Below are 17561 nucleotides of genomic sequence, written 5' to 3' on the forward strand. Positions count from 1 at the left end.
TGCGGTGTTGCAAGATGAGTTGGCCTATATGAGGGCCAATTAAGAGAGCGCAACGGAGACAATGGCGCTGCAATAGAAAGAGATTGAGTGTCAGCGCCAAGAACTGAATGAGCAGTAGGCGGACATGGACCGTCGGCAGAGGGATGCCATGAACGCTCTTGAAGCAACCATTCAATTGGCTCGGGGACAGGCTATGCCGGCCTCTCAACCGGATCAGCCACCGAGTGCGACACCACAGCGGGCTCCCAATCCAAGTCCTTTGCTCCAGCCAGCAAGCCCCGAAAGGCTGGAGCAGCCACCTGTGGCTCAGGAGGATATCCCAATCTGGGATCCTGAGCAGCAGCCTCCATCTCAAGCTGGTCGAGGCAATCCCCAGTGCTAGAGGCAGAATAGGGCCAGGAAATCGCCCCGCAACCCTAGACGCCCAGGGGACGAAGAGCTGAATCTTCCGAGCAGACGGAAGCGTCTTTCTGCTAACAGAAGGAACAACGAGTCAGGCTCTGCGGTTAGAGGCTCCCCACGGCATAATAATGCACGGGGACCCAACGACCAGCGCAGGCCTCCTCCTGACGCTCGGGAGATACCAGCCCGAGGAGGAAATAACGTGAACAGCCGGTCACGCCGTAGTCGGCCACGACTATAATGAAGCTGATTCTGGCAGAGGGAATGCCAGTCGGAGGAATGAGGAAAGAGGTGGAGGCAGGAACCCCCCACCTAGAGAAGATAGGCCAGCAAGCCATAATGCTGGGGGGCAACCCAGACAAAACAACGTCTTTGATCGGCTAGGAGTTAGCGAGAGAGGCGCAGGGATGAAGATTTGAGGGACGTGCTCAACGACCGTCACGAGAGACATGATGAGTATGCTCCTCCGGCACCGGTCGTCCCAGCGATCCCAGAAGCAGTTCAAGCACAGATTGATGCTCTGAACCAGGCAGTACAACAGCTGGTCGGGGGTCGAACATCCCACATAGAGTACGATCGGAGGAGGGGCACTCCGTTTGTGCAAAGGATTGCTGTGGCGGAAACCCCCAGTAAATTCAAAATGCCAACACTGCCAAACTTTGATGGGTACAGAGACCCAGTATCTTATGTCAAAAAATTTGAGATACAAATGGACATACAGAAAGTGTCAGACGATGCCCGCTGCAGGATCTTCCCCGCAACACTGTCTAACACCGCCCAGGAGTGGTTCTTTAAGTTCCCCCTGCTAGTATAGTATTTTGGGAAATGTTTGTGAAGGATTTTTACGGACAGTTCTATGCGGGTCGCGTACACCCCACTGAGGCCAACCAGCTGGTCGAGATACGCCAGAAGGAGGGAGAGCCCTTGAAGGAGTATGTCCAGCGCTTCATGCGAGCAGTAGCTGGAGCCAAGATAGTGGGGGATGAGGGAAAAATGATGGCCCTAACTGCTGGGGTTAGACGCCATTCTCCCCTCTGGAGTAGCCTAAGAAAGAATGTGGTAAGAAGTACCCAGGAGTTTTTGGATCGAGCTGATCGATATATCAAGCTCGAGGACGCGATTGCCAATGAGGGGAAATCGCCAACGAAGGACAAGGGGCCAAAGGAAGAACCCGCCAAGGTCGCCAACGGGTCGGAGAAACCCAATGGAAACGGCAAGGGCAACGGGAATGGAAATGGCAGAAATGGTGGAAAATGGGCGAGCAATGATCCATCAGCTTCTGAGCATAAACGCCCCAAAGGCAATAGATACGAGCCGAGATTCACCAACTACACGGCCCTTGTCAAAAGTTGAGCAGAGGTCTATCAGGCGACCAGCTCTTGTGTTCCTTATAAGCGACCCGCACCTATAAGGAAAGATATCTCCAAGAGAGATACCAAATTTTTTTGTCATTTTCATAACGACTACGGACATGACACTAATAAGTGTAATCAGTTGAAGGATGAAATTGAGTTCCTGATCAGGCAGGGACATCTAAGGAGATATGTGCGAGCCGCAGGAGGGTCTCAGCGAGAGGCTCAAGGTGGCAACGAGCAGGCGCCTGCACGCCAACGCTTGCCCCTTTACATCCAGCTCCTATGGCAGGCACGTTACTCACCATTTGTGGTGGCCCACACCTTGCAGGGGACAGTGGGAAGGCAAGGGAACGATATGTTCGAACCCTATGTGTAGCGACCCAAATTTCCTAATAAGGTTTAGGACCTTGATTAGGAGGCCGGGAGGGCCATAATTGATTTATTGTGCTATTATGTGATTCTATGCATGATTACGTGGGTCATATTATTATATGATGATAAAGGCATGCATGGGGTTATATACTCTATTGTGAGGGTATTTTGGTAATTTGGATCATAGAGAGCGTAATTGCATACTTGCGTGTATATTGGTGGGTCAATGTTGAGACCACATTATTATACGGGTATGTTTGCAGCTTGTGGCTCAAGGCGATCCTAACAAGCGGTTTAGCGGGAAAGTCACAGCGAGGATTTATACCCGGCTCGGTGTGAGCCCGGGGATGTATCTGGGAATTTGGAGAATATATATTGGAGATGATTTGGTATTGAGAAATATAATTGGTGACTAACTAGAAGATGGGAATTAAGTGGTAAATATTTAGGACACTTGAGGAGTTAGTGGCAATTGGGAGCAATGACCAAAATGCCCTTAGGATGATTTAAAGGTTTAGTTATTATTGGGAGGGCAAGGTGGTCATTTGGCTTATTAAAGGATAGACTATATTCTGCTTTATGATATTAGTGGAAGTTTTAGATTAACTCAGAAGCTTAAGGTAAAGAAAAGAAGAAGGAAAGAAAGAAAAACAGGACACTTAGAGTTATCTCCTCTCTCTCATTCGGCTGGGTCATCTCTTCACCATTCCTTGTGGGTTTTGGAGCTGGAATTCCAGAGTAAGCTCAAGATGGAGCTTAGGGCTAAGGACCTTGGTGAAGCTAGAAGAACTAACAAGATTCAGCCAGTCAATTGAGGTAAGTTTTAAGGTTTCCTGATGTGATTTCTGGGTTTTAATGAGATGGTTTCTAAGTTTGAGTTTCTGGATGGAATAAAGGGATATGAACCTGAGGAGTTGAAGGGCTTGAGGCTGGTTGGATGCTAGGAATAACCTAAGGTCGAAATCCTCCATAGAAGGTAACAAGTTATGGCTTTGATGTTCTAAGTATCTGGTTGAATCTTTCAGTTCTTGAGTTCAATGTTTGTTTTTCTAGTTTGATGATGCATGTGGTTAGGTCTTGTGTTATTGAGTTGTATGGGGTGAGATATAGGTGATGGTAGACTCAATTTGGTGTGTAATTGAGGGTTGGATGGGTTCCAAGGGGTTTTGGTTCGAGGAAAGTCGAAGAGGGAAAACAGGGTGCTGCTGGTCTGTGATTAGCGCTAGCCTTTGGGCGCTACAGCACCAGGCTAGGGCTTTCTGGGCGTTTTGGTTCTGCCTGTAGCGCTATAGCGCCCTCCTTAGAGCGTTGTAGCGCTACCTTGTCTCCAGGAAGGGATTTTTGAGTTTTTCTTTAGGGTTTTTTCCTGGAGGCTCGGGGTTTGATTCCACACCCCGTTTGGTGGAATTAGGGCTTCCCGGGGGCTCGGGATTGGTCCTGAGGCTAGGTTTTGGATTTGAAGTTTGGTGGTGATTCTGATCTATGGCTGTGACTAGGTACGTGCTAAGGTTCAGACGGGATCGTGCTTGGGGATCAATTGAACGAGCTAGCGAGATCTAAAGGTAAGAAAGCTGCACCTGATTATGTGGTGAGGTTAGGACTAAGTGTTCCCTATGTTTGTATGCATTGTTATGTGAATGTGATTAACCATGTGAATATGATGGGACTAAGAGCTCCCTATATTTGTTTATCATGTCATGAGGTGGTATTATGCCATGGGACATGCGATAACTGGCCTAAGGGTGTCAGAATCGACATTTGCGCACAGGGCGTGGCTCGGCCACTGGTAGCTGAGGCAGCTTATTTATCACTGAGCTCGGTTAAGCTGGCCGGAGTCAGTGAGTATTCCACTGGGGGCAACCTAAGTGAGCCGAAGACAGTGGGTTAAATAGAGGGTGAGACCTAAGGGCGCCGAACCTGAATATTACTTGATGGATGTGATAAACTGTTGATTATGAATGTGAATATTGCGTTATGGATATGATTTGCTGATTGTCTGGATGACAAGTTGTTAAATTGTTGAGTGTTATCACTGACTTAATAAATGTTATGAATTGCTGAATTCCTGGTTATGCATTGTGGAATATTTTATTATTGATGTTGATCTTGCCATGATATCATGCTTTCTTGCTGGGCCTCGGCTCACGGGTGCTACGTGGTGCAGGTAAAGGCGAGGGTATGCTGAATCAACCATGAGTTGGAGAGCTCTAAGGGCGAGGTGTACATTGTCAGCTGCTCGGCCGCCACGGTCAGGGAATTGTACAGGAACGGAAACCTAAAATGTGTATTTTGCCATTAGAGTGACTTGAGTTATTTATAACTTTTGAGATTTGCTGTAACTGAGTCATTTAAATCCTGTTTTAAGTTTCCATGTATTAAACTGTCATTTTTAATGAAAATAGCCTGTTTGTGACCAAAATCTTTTATTCCTAATCCGTTGATGACGTTGGATTCACATTTTGCCTAAATGACTTGATTAACAAGTCTTGCACTATTTAAAACACACAGTGTAACGGTCTTGGTTATCCAGGGCGTTACACTACGGCACGACCAGGACATCGAGTTGATGAGTGTGGAGGATCGAGCACCAAAGAAGGCTCGAATAGAGGAGGAATTAATAACCTTCTCTGAAGATGATGCCCAGTACGTACGATTCCCACACTCCGATCTGTTGGTCGTTGACGTTCAAATTTCCAACATGATGGTTAAGAGGGTGTTGGTTGACACAGGAAGCTCAGTCAACATCCTATACAAGTCCTCACTGGAAAGAATGAAACTGTCCATCAAAGACTTGGAGCCATGCAACCAAACCATCTATGGTTTTTCTGGCGAAGGGCTCGCCCCAACTGGGTCGATTAGGCTTCTAGTTACAGCAGGTACTCCACCTGTTAACAGGACATTACTCACTACTTTCATAGTAGTTGATTGTCCTTCGGCATATAATGCTATAATTGGGAGGCCAATTTTGGTCGACCAATGAGCTGTTACCTCGATATGGCACCTGGCCATGAAATTCCCAACCGACGCAGGGATAGGATGCGTGTTGGGAAATCAGCGGGAAGCGAGGGAGTGCTACAACGCCTCGATAACTAAGGCAAAGAAAAGTATATCGAGGGAAATTACCGGGAAAGAGTTGCAAATGGCGGCTGATGTACAAGCCCAATCAGGTGATGATGTCACCAAATAGGGCGTTGCCCAAAGTGAGGACAGAGATTTAGATCCACACTTTGGGGATTTTGATGAAGAGATAGGACCCATCGAGGACCTTGAAGAGGTCCGACTCGATGAAGAAAATCCGACCAGGGTTGTGAAAGTCGGTAAAAACTTAGAGACAACAACAAAACAAGCACTTGTAGAATTTTTGAAGGAAAACCAGGAAGTCTTTGCCTGGTCACACAAAGATATGATCGGAATAGACCCTACAGTCATTAGCCATGTCCTTAACATAGACAAAAGTTTTCCACCAGTACAACAGAAAAGGAGGCTGCTCGACAAAGATAGATCAAAGGCCCTAAAAGAAGAAGTCGAGAAGCTGAAGGAGAATGGATTCATTAGGGTAGCATTTTATCCATCATGGGTCTCTAATCCTGTACTAGTTCCCAAGCCGAATGGCAAATGGCGAACATGCGTGGATTTCACAGACCTTAATAAAGCTTGCCCTAAAGATTGTGTCCCACTCCCTAGAATCGACCAACTAGTCGATGCCACTGCAGGGCATGAGATTCTCTCATTCATGGATGCATACTCCGAGTATAATCAGATTAGTATGCATCCTCTTGATGAGGATCACACTAGCTTTTGGACTGACACAGGGCTTTACTGTTACAAAGTAATGCCCTTCGGTTTGAAAAACGCTGGTGCAACTTACCAGCGAATGGTTAACCACATGTTTAAGGAGCTGATCGACACAAACATGGAGGTATATGTCGACGACATGCTGGTTAAGTCAAAGAAGGCAGAAGGGCATATAGGGGGCTTGCAAGAATGCTTCAATGTCTTAAACAAGTATCAAATGAAGCTGAACCCCCTCAAGTGCTCCTTCAGTGTAGGATCAGGGAAGTTCTTGGGATTCATAGTAAACTCTAGAGGAATTGAGGCCAATCCCGAGAAGATCAAAGCCCTAGTTGATATGAAATCTCTAGCAAAGATCAAGGATGTTCAAAGCTTGACTGGTAGAATTGCTGCTCTCAGTAGATTTATTTCCAAATCGACGGACAAATGCGTCCCATTTTTTAATCTACTCAGAGGCAACAAGAAATTTGAATGGACAGAGGAGTGCGAGCATGCTTTTCAAGCATTAAAGACGCACATGTCACAACCACCGATCCTATCAAAGCTGGTTGATAAAGAAACTTTGTTCATCTACCTGGCGATCACAGAATACGCTGCCAGTGCTATCTTAGTAAGAGAAGAAGAAGAAGGCGTGCAGAAGGTTATTTATTATGTAAGTAAGAGGCTAATTGGAGTGGAGTTGCGATATCCACCCATTGAAAAATTAGCCTATTGCTTAATCTTAGCCTCCAGAAAGTTGCGGCCCTACTTTCAAGCTCACCCAATCACGATTTTGACCGACCAACCTCTACGACAAGTTCTGTAGAAGCCAGAAGCTGCAGGCAGATTATTGAAATGGGCGGTCGAACTTGGGCAGTTTGATATCTCTTACTTGCCATGAGCAGCGATAAAAGGGCAAGCCCTGGCTGACTTCATCGCAGAGTTCGCTGGGCTTCCAAATAGAAAGCAGCTAGAAGCACCTGAAGAACCTGAGCCTCAAAGCCAAACTCCCTCATGGAAGTTGTTCACGGACGGCTCCTCTAATGAACATCACGTAGGAGTAGGAGTGAGTTTGATAACACCTGAAGGGCATCGATTTCACTGCGTAATCAGGTTTGACTTCACTGCTTCTAACAACGAGGTCGAGTATGAAGCACTGCTCCCTGGGTTACGATTGGCCAGGGACATGAACATAAAGGCACTTGACATCTACAGTGACTCTCAGCTGGTAGTAAATCAGATCATGGGGGAATACCACGCCTGAGGTTTAAAAATGGTTGCTTACTTAAACAAAATGAAGGATCTATTAGCGCAGGTTGACAAGTACATCCTTCAGCAAGTACCTCATGACCAGAATTCAAACGCTGATGCTTTGGCCAAACTATCAAGTGTGAAGGATGCTGATACTCTGAACAAGTGCCAGTTGAACGGCTATCGGTGCCAAGCATCCAAGCAGAGGAGACTACTTTGGTGATCCAGGCGGCAGATACATGGATGCCACCATACATAAAGTACCTTATGCAGGGCGTCTTACCGGCGGACAGAAGGACCCTTCAACGGCAGACTGCTAAGTATATCCTAGTCGATGGAATTTTGTACCGAAGGGGATACTCAATGCCACTCCTCAGATGTATTTCGAAAGAGAAGGCCAAAGAATTGATGAAAGAAGTCCACGAAGGCTTTTGTGGAGACCATGCTGGGGGGCAGAGCTTATCGAAGAAGATCCTAAGGCAAGGATACTTTTGGCCAACAATGAATGAAGACTCGATGAAATTTGTGCGGAGGTGCGACAAGTGCCAGAGGTTCTCCAAAATTCCACGAGCAGCCCCTAATGAGCTAAAACAGATGCAAAGTCCATGGCCGTTCGCAGTCTGGGGTATAGATTTAATCAGATCTCTGCCCACAAGCAAGGGCGGCGTCAAGTACGCTGTGGTTGATGTTGATTACTTCACTAAATGGGCCAAAACTGAGCCACTCGCAACCATAACGACCAAGAAAGTGCTGGATTTTGTGGTCAAAAACATCGTATGTCGCTGTGGATTGCCATGGAATATTGTCTCAGACAACGACACCCAGTTTGATAGTGATTTGTTCACCGGTTTTTGCGAACGACATGGAATTATTAAGAGCTTTTCTTTAGTCGCTCATCCTCAAGCAAATGGACAAGTCGAAGCAGTCAATAAAATGCTAAAGGATACTATGAAGAAAAGACTTGAAGAAGCTAAGGGGGCATGGCCGAAGCAATTGCCTGAGGTACTTTGGTCGTACAGAACTTCCCATCGAACAGCAGCTGGCCATACTCCATTTTCCTTGGCTTATGGATATGAGGCTGTTGACCACAATTTTGGCCAACGACGAATAGACGTCAAAACTACAGTAAGCCTTGAATAGAAAGTAAATAACACACGTAATTTTTATAGTGGTTCAGCCCCAATTTGTTGGTAATAGCCTAATCCACTTGGAGTTGTGATATATTTAGCCTACACTTAAGATCAGATGAACTTGAGCCAACTGAGTTTCTTAAGTGTAGGTAGAAAAATACAGAGCTTCTCTCTCTAGAGAATACAAGCTTTATCTCTCTAAGCTCTAAGAAAATGCCCCAAGAATGCCCCAACAATTCCAAAGTCTCAAAACTAGAGAGTTTTCTCAATCTAAAAAGATCAGATCCCTTTAAATGATGCCATGATCCATTTATTTATAGGCTTATGGATCGTACATCAAATATATCCCTTTGACTGGGTCCTTGGTTCTTCCAATATACTTTAATTAGTAAAATATAAATAAATTTAAATTACAATAATATAGCTATTATTCCAGGATATCTGAGAGATTCCCGCAGCAGTTGAGAATGATTCGGGTTGATGCTGTTGCTGAGGCATTACTGAAGAGTCACTAGATGGTAACTTCTGAGATTCTAATCCGTGGACCAACCAAATCCATCCCTGAAGTGACTCATCGACCAAGACAACTCACCGGTCAACATAGGCAAGCACCTCTCGTCAGCATAGGCAAAACACACCTCTAGCACACCTCTGGTCAGTATAGGCAAAGCACTCTTGTAGCACACCTCTGGTCTAGCAAAACACTTTACTGGTCTAGCAAAACAAATGACTGGTCAGCCAAAATACTCCACTGGTCGGCTAGAACATTTTACTGGTCAGTCAAAAATCTTTACCGGTCGGACAAAAATTCTACTTGGTTGGTCAAATCACTTCCAAACCAGATAAATAATTTTCATGACTAGTAATATCACAACTCCGAAGATTAATCTCTGACCTTTCCCTCCTTGGCTAATACATTTATTGATTATTAATGTGTCATTTACTGACCATGCATTTCCACTTGTCATCTTCTGATTGCCACGTCATCGAACTGAAATTTTGGGGATAACAGAGGCTATGCTGCCTGTTGAATTAGATCCGCCATCGCATCGCAAAATAACGTACGATTACGGCTCTAATAGCCAACTATTGATGGAATCTCTTGATTTGGTCGATGAAAGGCGAGAGCAAGCCGAACTCAGAGTAGCTGCTTACCAGCAAAAAGTCGCTCAATATTTCAATTCTAAAGTACACGAAAGGAAATTCAATGTCGGAGATCTAGTACTTCGAAGGGTTTTCCTTAACACCCGCGACCAGGCTGCTGGAGTACTCGGACCTAATTGGGAAGGACCATACTAGATTGAAGAAGTCCTCCATCCAGGCACCTATAAACTTGTTCGCTTAAATGGAGATCTCATTCCTCGCTACTGGAATGGAGAAGACCTGCACAAGTACTATCAATAAACAATTCTTTTTTAAAGAATTGGCTTGTATTAATTTTACTTTTTACAAGTTATGAAAAAGGTTTGGTCATTTTACCTGACTAATCGCTTATAAGTGTAAGATCTTGTTGATCACTCATATAGATATGCTTTGTCCATTTATTACGAGAAATATAAGGGACTATGCGCAAGCAGTCATTCTTGCCAATTATTGTATTTATTACAAATATTTTATCATTATGTGTGTTGTTTTGCTGTATTATCGTTTTAAATTCTTTGCTCCAAGCAGTAATGTTCGAACAGGTTTTGGTCAAGGCAAGTGACCAAGGACCTAAAGCTCCTCAATCACTTGGGGGGCATATAATGCATCTAGTAAGCAAAGCATATCGAAAGGTATGTAAACACATGAGAAAAATAAGTGAAAGCATGCTAGGGTACTTAGAGTATTTTTCAAAATTTTGTATTTTGTTAAATCAAACCAAAGTACCATGCTAAGTTCGGTCATGCAAACAAATGTTATGATAAAATGCAAATATTATAATATCAAAAGGAATTCCTTTATACCGCGAGCAGTAGATGCTCGAATGTAATTGTTTGTTAAAAGTAAAAGTTGCCCATGCAGCAATAAACATTAAAAATTAAAAAAGTAAAAGTAATTTTCTTTACACCACGACCCGTAGGTTGTGTGTTCAAAAGATAACAAGAAAAATAAAAAAGACTACGAGGTTGAAGGATCTTGAGGAGCGTTCTGGTCGATAGTAGCGCTAGCTTCATCATCCGCGTCGTCAATCCCCGTTGCCAGGAAAATCTCTGGGGAAGCAGGAACTTTAGCTCTTTCTTCTTCCTCCAGGCAAATGGTGCATTGGGACATTAGAGTTTGTCTCAAGCGCTCAGACAGATAGCTGAAGTCGGCCTTTTGATTGTGCTTCCAAAATTCATAGAAGCAAAGGTGGGTGGCTTCCTTGTACTTCTCCAAGTTCTTGGCATTAGTTTCTTCAAGCTCCTTAACGCGCCTTTCCAGCTCCTCCGTCTCCTTCCTGCTCGCAATCAGATCGAGCTCAAGCTGTTTGGATTCTTTGTAGTTAATTTTGGCACTCTCCCTGAATTTTTCTTTATTTCATTGGATTTGTTCAGGGTGACTCGACTTTCCAACATCTCCTCGGTCAGCGTGGCTTTTTGCTCGAGCAGTTCATCATTTTGCTTGGTCAGCTCTGCGTTTTTCTCGAGCAGCTCGTCGTTCTGCTTGACCAGTTCAGTATTTTTCTCGAGCAGGTCAGCATTCTTTCCCTCAAGCGCCTTCATTGCCTCGGCGAGCCTGGTGTCAAAGTTTTTGGTCTGGGAGACCATTGCACCCGCACGGCGCCAGCCAGCAGTCATGGTCAGCAATCCCTACGACCAGATGAAAGGAATAAGGTGATGACAGAAAATTAAGAGTAAATTACTCAGCAACAGAAAGCAACTTACACTGACTATCTCATTCAGCCCTCGATTTATTATTTGGTCGGTTTCCATGGAGATGGTACCGTCGATGGCCTCTTGACTACGTTTGTGTTTTGAGAGTTTGTATATTCTCTCCCTGGCCGAACTGACCACGATGCTGGCCAGAGTGTCTTTGGGTTGAGTGCGGTGTGGCTGGTCGGAAGGCGCTGGAGGAGTGGAGTGCTGATCGACCGGTGGAGTTGAGGCCGGCTGGTCGAGTGGAGAAGGAGGTGGCCTGGTTTCCTTCGAAGGAATAGCTGCTGAAGGACCCTCAGTCCGAGCCTTCTTTGAAGTAGTTTTTCTGCTCTCCCTGCGAACCTCTTGCTGTCTTTCTTCCTGCCTGAGGAAGTAGCAGCGGCCTTGTAATGCTCGAATACGTCTTCAGACGACATATCTGCATAAAAGGAAACAATACGGGCAGTGAGACAAAATGTATAGATGGAACTATAAAAGAAAGCAAGAAAATTATAAGTAAAGTACCCGTGCTACAACTGCTGGTCGCTACATTACTTACTGAACTACTGCTACCTTCACTTACTGCCTGGAAGTTGCCGTCCTCGTCAAATAAGTGACAGGGAATTGGCAAACTATCTAAGAATGAGAAAACAGAATTGTTCTCATATGAGGAATCGTCGATGGGAGCAGAGGGTTCGGTGGCTTTCTTTTTTCCCTTTCCTAGTGGGGCAGGGGGAGCAGCAGCTCACGGGGTGCTGGAGTGCTCCCTGATTGTCACTTCAGTCGTCCTCCTCCTTTGAGGTTGTGACACGTCTGGGTGCTGCTCGGGAATCTCCTCACCGGTGGCACTCCCCGCTGTTGACTCCCTCATATCCTAGTGAGGTGCCAAAAGTCCGACTAGCCTCAGGTTAGCCTCTATGACCAGCTGTTTGACGCTCTTCTCTACGTCAGTCATGCTGGCCAAGAGCGATGATCGGACTTCCATGTCTGGAGTGGGAGTCGGTCGCAGCCACGGACCTGAAATGCACTAAATCTCTAAGGGGAACGCATGAATAATTAAAGGAAAATAAATGACATGGGGAGCAAAAATATTACCTCCTTGGGTGAAGGCCAGGTTGTTGGCGACCATGTCAGTAGTAAGAAAGTACTCTAGGTGGTACTTCCCCACATTGGATATGAAAGTGGTATCACTCAGGAAAGTGCGGGTCGTTTCCTAGTGGTAGAAGTGGAAGAACCCCGTGTTTTTTTTATTGGGGTTGGATTTTAGGTCGAACAGATAGTTGACCTCGTGTGGCGTGGGGACCGGCCACTTCTTATGGCTATAAATAATATAGAGTGCAGAGAGCATTCTATACCCATTTGGGGTTATTTGGAAAGGAGCAACCCCAGAATAGTTGGCCACTCCTTGGAAGAAAGGATGGAGAGGCAGGATCTCTCCTGCCTCGATGCGGTACCTCGACCAGGCGCTGAAGGCGCCTCCAGGCATATTTTCCCATTGGTCTCTAGTAGGTTGGACTAGGGTCACCCTAGGAAGCCCATACTTCTTAATGTAATTGGCAATCATCCTAATCGTTACTTGGCTAGGAGGGGTAACGTACCATTCGACATCTGGTTGAATGACATTTCGGAGTTGGGCTTGAGTTTGGATTTCTGGGTCGGGGGTATTTTCTTCTCGACCATTGGTCGAAGGAATTTCAGCCCGAGGAGCAGGCTGATTTGAAGGAGAAGCGGATGGTTTCTTTTTCTGGGCTTTGGACTTTACTCGGCCCATATTTTGAAGTGGGGACGATGGAATGCTTAGGGTGGCACGAGAAAAAGGGATCTCTGGTATCAACAACAACGGTTGCTCCTCGTCCTCAAGAAATTGGGCCAGAAAGTCATTGTCGATAGGCCTCTCACCTCCCCATGGATCTTGCATGAAAATTTTTGAACAGAAAAGGAGGAGATGAGAATCTAAGGCCTAAAACCTTGTGTTTAAAAGTTGGAATAACGCTGCTCGTGTATAAAAGTTAAGCTTTTATACGACCAGTAGCATTCTGATAAAAAAACATTGTATTTCAAGCGAACAGTTTGGAAAATAGATTAAAAAGCAGAAGTGAAAAGTTTTTTAGGAAAAACTTTTCAACTCTGAAAGGGCAGAAAAAACCAGTTTTTCAACTAGCTTAAAAATCAATTTTTTACTTCGATTTTACGCCCTAAATCTATAACCCTGACTACCAAACTAATTCTTAACCCCAGCAAAGTATCTCTCCCCTACTATATCAAAAATCAATCAATATGCCCATTTACCCCAAAACAGTTTCAGTCAAGAACATTCAAGAGCTCAGATACGAAACAGATCAAAAAAAGGTTTTGCATGGCATCTCAAATGACTGAAAGGTTCGAAAAACTTACTTGGATGAAAGTTAGAGTACAAACACGAATGTTTTGAACGTCTGAGCGAAAGTTCCTTAGATCAGCGATGGAAGCTTCTGGGTTGTTTGGCTCTGTTCTTCAGAGTTCTTGAAGAAGAGAAGATAAGTGAAGAGTAAAAAGTCAAAAATGAGCTTGGGGGATTATTTATATTGATCGTGGCACTGTAAAAGAGGTAATCATGGAATTACTTTTTTCAAAGCATGGGGAAACACAATAGTCCAGACAAATTTTTGGGAAACCGAAAAGACTTGATTGGACATGATTAGTTACCTTTTTCGAGAAGGCATGGGCGGCTCTAACAGATTTGGTGGGGTATGCGAAGGGTCAGTTTCCTAAGTTTATTTTATGCTGATCGCAGTAAAATAAACTTGGGGGGCAAATGTTTACCCAAAAACTGACTGCAGATGATGTGGCAAGAATTTCTCACATGTGGTTGACACGTGGCAGAGTCGAAATGAAGAGGTGTTGTTTGCTTATTGACCAGCTCCCTGTTGCTTCGTCAAACCTCACGATTAGATGCGACTAGACTGGTCGTATGCTTCGGTTTATTTCCTTAAAAGATTGTAATTTTATAATAACTACGTTGATTATTTCCTCTTTATTGCCTTGATACGCGGATATTAAGGATAATTAAGGCCCATTGGCCCATGTAACCCCCATTGAGCCTATAAATATGCATGAGAGAGCTCAAGGAAGGGATTTTTGACTTTTGAACCTTTTTTAGGAATACTGAGAGAAAGTGCGTATAGTGCAATTATCCTCCAAACAGTTGTAATTCTCCTAAGGCTTGTGAAACTCAAGAACCCTAGTTCTTTGATCACGACATTGGGATTCAATATCAATAATAGCACTAAGTGGACGTAGGTCATTACCATTTATTGGGGTCGAACCACTATAAATCATCTGTGTCATTTCTTTACCATTGGATTCCATTCTTGATTTGTATCTCATTTCTTGTCGTATTTCTGACTCCGTGTCATTGGCCAAATCGAGGGTCAACAGAGCACACATCTAGTTTCATCGTGGAACCATCAGGAAAATTCTAAATTTGCATAAAATTGACTTTACTTGCATAAAGTCTAAATTTGCATCGAGAAAAGCCTAAACCATCGAGAAAATATTTTAATGAAAAAATTGACTTTGCTCGATGAAGTTCGATGGTTGCTCGATGCGATTCTTGCAAGATGTGTAATTTTTCATTCGTATGTCCATTTGGGGTGATTTTATTTTCAAATTTGGGTAATTTTTTGAGATCTACATGTTTGAGATGTGTATATACACATTTGAGAAGTCTAAAACTTGAAAATATACTAAAACATGTCTTAAACGTGAGTTATGTTTTGAATTTTTATATTTTTTTTCAAGCTTTACACTTCCCAAATGTGTATATACACATCTCAAACGTGTCGATCTCGAAAAAAATACTCAAAATAAAAAAAAAATCACCCAAATTGACATTCGAGTGAAAAATTACGCCTATTGCAGGAATCGTATCGATCAACTATCGAGCAACCATAAAGCAAAGTCAATTTATACATGAAAATCTTGATTTTGAAGGCCCCATCGAGCAAAGTCGATTTTCTGATATAAAAAATGCAAAAAAAAAAAAAAAAAAATCATGCTCAGATCTATTCGAAATACAATAATTAGTGTTTGAAGTGATACTTGTTATGAGTTTAAGTTCTAAATCATTCAAAACTATCATGGGCCTTTTTTGTGTAGCTTCTATGGAGAAGTTAAGAGAAAGAGAGATGAGAAACGGAGAGACAAAGAGATAGGAAAAACTAAGAAAGAGAGGGTGAGGGTGTGTGGTGATGGTGGTGTTGTGGCTACCATTTTTAGAGAAGATCGAGATTGAGAGTAAGGGAGAGAGAGAAGAGAGTATAGGAAGAGTTGGGTGCAATAATAATGAGATGAGTATTTTTGGAAACAATAGAAAGAATAACACTAAAATGTAATGTGAATACACCATGTAATTTTTTTTAATTAGAAGCCCTTATAATGCATAGAAACTCACATTTCCCTATATAAATAGTTTAGGATGGTGTGTTGGTTATGATCAATTACTTACAGTTGATTACTGATTAATGAAACAAATATAAGTTTAAATTAAATATAAATCAATTTATAATGAATTTTAAAAAAAAAATTCTTCTGTCACACGGTAAAATTATGTAAGATATATAATTAATCTTTTAATTTACTTATTTTCATAAAAAAAGAATAAATAGGATTTTTGCCCCCAAATTATTACCATTATCAAATCGTGGCCCTTTAATTTTTCTGCCTCTTAAAATTTTTCATTGAATTATGCACATTATTGAAATATAGGGTTTTCGTTAGTTACCATCCTACATGGCTAATAGAATGTTGATTTGGTAATTTGGGCACTGATGTGGCATTATTGTAACACCCTTTTACGTCAGGTACGTCTGCCGCACATTCATAGGACAATTCCTACAAATATGTTAGGCTTCTAACAGTGAAACTATAAAACAAAGTATATAAAAATGCGGAAAATTTAATACTTTACTTTATTAACACTTGAGTATTTACAAAGTCAAATATAAACTAATCTTATACAATAACACAAGACTTTTGAAAATCTTATTCATAAAGTTCTTGCTACTGTGTCCGGAGTCCACAAGATCTCTAAGTATCAAGCCATACCTAAAAAGGGGGAAACAACAAAATAATGAGCTAACGTCGAGTAAGTAAATCTCATGCAATGCTTGAATACATACTCAATCCACTGCAACAAAAGATGCATGACGAAATATACAACCATAATCATAAATGTTGACCCACGATTTGGCCAACTGACACGGAGTCAAAATATGAATGATATGGACAAATATAAAGAAAATAATATAATGACGAAAGTAAAGAAAACACAGCAATTTATAGTGGTTCGGCCCCAGGATCTGGTAATGACCTACGTCCACTTAGAATTATATTGATATGAAATCAGAAGTGTGATCAGAGAACTTGGGTTCAATGAGTTTCAGCACTTCACTTAAAGCAATACAAGTGTTTTGGGAGAAATTCTATCTCTCTCTATCGTTTTTTTAGTTCAAAAGAAAAGTCCTCTCCCCTTGAGCTATATCTTGCTATTTATAGGCTCATAGAGGATTACAGAATATTGTTGCAGATATTATCCCCTGAATAGTGGGATATTCGGAAGATTGCATGAGATAAATTCGGGATTCACAAAGATCTTCTCACAAATGTTGCTTTGCCAGTGGGACCACCGACCAGTCTGGTCGTGGCAAAGATAGGCTTGTCATGCTTCTGGTGTGTCCCCTGGTCGATACTCTAGCAGATGCTTCCAGGTGTCAGCCACGTATCAAGAAATTATTCGCCACGTCACCAATGCTAATTTACCTGATAACATTTTTCCCCCAAAGTTTATTTACTACGAATAGTGAATAAACTTTGAACGTATGACTCTTCGGTAACCCCTCCTGACGTGTCAGGACCCTTCGTGCGTTCTTGAAAAAAAGCAAACTACTCCTGTCTAATCATGGCATTTCAGTTCCCCAGAAACACTTTTGACGGCCATCACGTTTCCCCATACTTCGAAAAGGGAAAATTAATGATCACGCCTTTTGAATATCAGAGACAAACTTATATAAGATCACCAGAGCCATTTCTTTCCTTTTCACGCACGCCACTACTCTGCCGAAAACCCTAAAAACCAGAGCTTTACCTTCTCCGGCGAACGTTTTCTTGTGCTTTCAAGACTCAAACGGTGGGCTTCTTGACTCTCGAAGCTCTTACTTCCACCTTCACGACCATTTTCACTGGTAAGTTTCTTGAAACCTCATGCTTCTAATTTCTCGCGGTGCATGCTTTTGAATAGTGTACTGTTTGAGTCTCTTGGCTTCTAGTTTTTTAAGCGCCCATAGATAGAATATTTTTGTAGGCAGAGTAGGCTTATGAGTTGGTTTAAAACCCAAGATCAGTGCTTTTTGGGACGTAAAATCGAAGTAGCAATTTGATTTTTAAGCCAGTTGAAAATAATTTTTCTTGCCCTAAGGGGAGTCGAA

This window comes from Humulus lupulus, chromosome X (genome assembly GCF_963169125.1).
Source record: "Humulus lupulus chromosome X, drHumLupu1.1, whole genome shotgun sequence".
In the NCBI taxonomy this organism is placed as follows: Eukaryota; Viridiplantae; Streptophyta; class Magnoliopsida; order Rosales; family Cannabaceae; genus Humulus; species Humulus lupulus.